Consider the following 3,860-nt stretch of genomic DNA (forward strand, 5'->3'; position numbering starts at 1 on the left):
GCCATTAGATAAAAGAAAAACAAACAAACAAACAAGTCCTTTTCCGGTGGAAAAGTGCATTTGATGCTTTTGTTCGGGCAGTTTTGTCCTCCAACATATTCCCTTCTGAATTCTTTATGCCTTGTGGGAAAGATCAATACTTTTATTTTTTAGAGAGAGATTGGGAAGCTCTCTGTAAGTATATTATTTGCTCTCCCTGGGTGACAGGTGATCACACACTCTGCTATTACTAACCCACATACTATTCCAAACACAGGTGCAGGGAAATGGACTCATAGGAGCAGTTAATTAATTATATGCATTATAGAACAATATATGGTAATCACTAAACTGTCATCTCATAAGGCTGCTTTGCCTGCATGTCTGTGCTTGAGGAATAAATATTTCAGGAAGCCTAAAGGACCAGTGCTGTGTATCTCTCCTGGGGATTTGCTAAGGGAAACCTTATCACACAAAGCACCTTCAGGCAAAATTCCTGAGATGCTCAAGCCTAGCACTTTCTCTTTTCACATATATGGCTCTTGTTTTTTTTCTTTTCAGAAGTCAGTTTATTCTCTACATGAGGAATGACTGAGTTGTTCTGGAAAGCTGCTAGAAGTCCTGTTTTCCCAAGGAAAAATTGGGCAAACCTAGTCCCACTTTACAGTCAAAAAACCTGAGAGGAGTACATGGCTATTCAAAGTCAGGGGTGGATTAAATGATAAATTCCATGTCACTATCAATATTTCTCTAAACAATAACTACCTTAAAATTAAATCTCCTCAATTCTTTATGGCAGAGTAGGTGTCACTATTGTAATGTGAGATGATACTCTTACACATCTGCCTTCCACAAGCCAAAATTACTTAACAAGCTACAAGAATGGGAAAAATCATTTGGTGAAAAATACCACCTGTATGGCCCCGAAAAATATGCACTTTAAATTCAAAAGGCTCATGCCTATGTGAATGAAAGCCATACATCAGAGCTGAAAGAGTTCTTAAACACATTTTCGTAGCTAATGAGCTGAAATTTGATTTTCAGACCATGCTGAGTATTTAACCCCGAACACGAAATGATCCTTTGGGCAGGTACACTCAGAAATGGAGGAACTTAAAATCAGAAGAGGTATTTAGACACTTCGCTCTCACTGGCTTTAAGCATCTACTTCTCTTTCAGGTGCCTTATCCCTTCTGAAAACACAAACCATGATTTTCCCAGGAAGTGGAGACCACCCATTTATAATCCCATATTATTATAATCCCATAGGTCTCAGGCACCTGAACTGATGAATTCCTAAGTCAACACAATGCCAGATGGAAAGCTTTATCCCACTGCTTACATTATTATCCTGACTGCCAATCAGGAAAGGCAAACTGATCTGCCTGGCTGAGTTCAAATAGAACTTGTTTCCACACATTTAAGTTTCAAATAAAAATGGATCATCAGGTAATGAGAACTAGAAAAGAAATACACAGAATGGACATCTCTGAGTCTTATACTGGGTGGAAAGGAAGATGTAGCCAGGAATGGTTTTCATGTTTCTCTCTTTAGCCCTTTGCCAGCTATTTTTTTTTCTACTTGTTTTAAATCAGTAGTTGCTTTTCATAGAGGGTAGCCAGCAGACACATCCATTTGATGACACCAGAGGTATTGCACCTGAACAGCTGTAAAAACATTTCCCTGCATGGTGCTTCGTTCCCCACCCTGGTGTGCAGCACCTCTGCTGCTGCCTTGCACGTCCCACCACTGCCATGAAACATTTCACCAGACCAGAATGCAATCTTGCAGGGGCACATTTCTACCCAGCTTCCTTAGGGTGTATTTCCTCACTCAGCTGGATCAGGGAAGAGCCCAAACCACTCACCTCTGCACCCAAGAGATGTCTCATGAAGGGACCTTTGGAATCCCAGGCTTGTAATTCAGGCTTGCAGTGTCAAACACCTCTGTTTGCTTTTCCAAATGGCTTCCCCAGCCCACCCACACCTATTAAAATTGTAAGGGCTACAACCACAACCCCTAGTATATACATTTTTTTGTCATCAGGGTGGCTCTGCCTCAGCTTTAAAGCAATGAGGACTCTCCCTTTCCTTTGTGGTTGCCATGCAGAAAGGGGAGATAAACACAGCTCAACTGGCTTAGCATTTCTAATACCGATGCAGATATCCAGAACAGCAATGAAAGAGATACCAAGGAAGTAGGTGTGGGAGAGACACACCCTTCCCCAGCCAGCTGACACTGCTGACAATCTAATGGTGTTGATGTTTACACAATTAATGAGGCTGCAGAACGGCAGCTTCTCTTGCACTGGCACAGGTAAGAGCCCTGAGTTCAGAGGGAAGAGAAGGCACCACTTGCAGGTGGTGTTGGAGTCTCCCAGTAATTCCATTGCATCAGTTCTCATTTTCTCATGCATTCCAAGAGCTCACGAGGTAAGGGAGGACGGGGCGTTTTCAAAATCAGTGCCATTATTAGTATCATCATCACATCTGTAGCCATTAAAAGTTTCCTGAATTGTTCTCTTTTTCTCTCAACACATCTCTGAATATCAATGTGAACACAACTGTTTCTAATTACACTGCATCCTGTTTTAATTGACTTTAATTGCTTGGTGTGTTAATTTGCATCCCAATGCTCAAACTGCTTTTTTTAAACCCTTGTCAGAGCAATGCCAACGTTGAAGCAGTTGGAAAGAAAATAAAAATTTCTGGCATGCTGGTTTTTGCACCGAGTTCTCCTTTCCAAACTAGCTCAAAGACAAGTTTACAAAGATATTTAGACATACAAAGTGTGTGGAAAGGCATCTACTAGGACATCTAACCACTCCTAACTATACTAAGGTTCTTAACTGAAAGTACAGTAAGGCCAAAGATCCTGAGAATAGATATTTCCTACAAAGTACCGGAAGTTTAAACAGCAAAACTTTAAGAGGCTTAGATGTCTGTACCACTCAAGGTCAATTGTAGAGATATTTAGGTACCTTTGCAATGATTTCACGAGGAAGCACCATAAAGATCATGAGAAGCTCCAGAGCAGCTGAGTCATGTGAATAGGAGGTAGTGAACTTTAGTCCTTTGCTTGGCTCGTGCTGAGAACATAGCTGAACTAGAATTCCATGACCAAAGCACAGCTGTGAGGCTTGGGAAGTTGAGGGAATTCTTTCCTGCAAGCTGCAATGTTCAAACTCGTTTGCACTGTAATGAACTGACCGCGTTTTATAAAGGGAAGAATATTTCACTCGATGCTTCAGAAAATTCCTGGCTTACTCATCTCCTACACCTGAAGTCCTCTGTTGCTCCATCAGGCTGTAATCACAGGTAGTATCAAAGCAGGAACTGTCAGTGATTTGCCTTAAATAACGTTAAATAATGACTGTATATGAATACACATGGAAAATCCAACCTGACCCCGTATCTCCTCATCCTTATTTTTCACTGAGTGTTTTCAGCCTGCTGGCATCCAGCCCACTGATTTAGTGGCACTGTGACCACGGAGAGCTAGACTGAAAGCACCAACATCTGGTGTCTGTGTAGACACACCTTGCTATCACCAGTTTGGGCGCGATTTCCATCAAAATTTTAAAAGTAGTCCTACATGCCACAATCAACCCATGGCTTCACTCATATTTGCCACTTTCACAAATTCTCACTTCCTAGATGTTAGGAGCAGATGATAACACTGTAAAACATTTTCTTTTTGAAATGCCTTGGTATCCTGTGAAGTGTTCCATCCAGCATTGTTTGAAAAAGAGGCTTTTGCTGGTCTGACTTGACATACAAATGCCAACTGGAAAGAGATATTTTCCACATTAATTGGATTTACAAAAAAAAAAAAATTGTATAAAACAGTATAAAGGAATGGCAGCTGATTCACAAGGTTTT

General features: G+C 41.0%; 1 protein-coding gene across 1 annotated transcript in view; it reads right to left on the reverse strand.

Annotated features, from left to right (window-relative positions):
• Positions 1-3,860, reverse strand: part of LOC114069253 (sodium- and chloride-dependent GABA transporter 3) — a 47,395-nt gene that overhangs the window by 41,510 nt on the left and 2,025 nt on the right. The window contains exon 2 of the mRNA XM_027905913.1: positions 2,062-2,069. The gene's annotated coding sequence lies outside the window, so the exon portion shown is untranslated. The remainder of the gene's footprint in view (positions 1-2,061; positions 2,070-3,860) is intronic.

Source organism: Empidonax traillii, unplaced genomic scaffold, assembly GCF_003031625.1.
Source record: "Empidonax traillii isolate 1590-97213 ecotype Southwest subspecies unplaced genomic scaffold, ASM303162v1 scaffold1221:size261454, whole genome shotgun sequence".
In the NCBI taxonomy this organism is placed as follows: domain Eukaryota; kingdom Metazoa; phylum Chordata; class Aves; order Passeriformes; family Tyrannidae; genus Empidonax; species Empidonax traillii.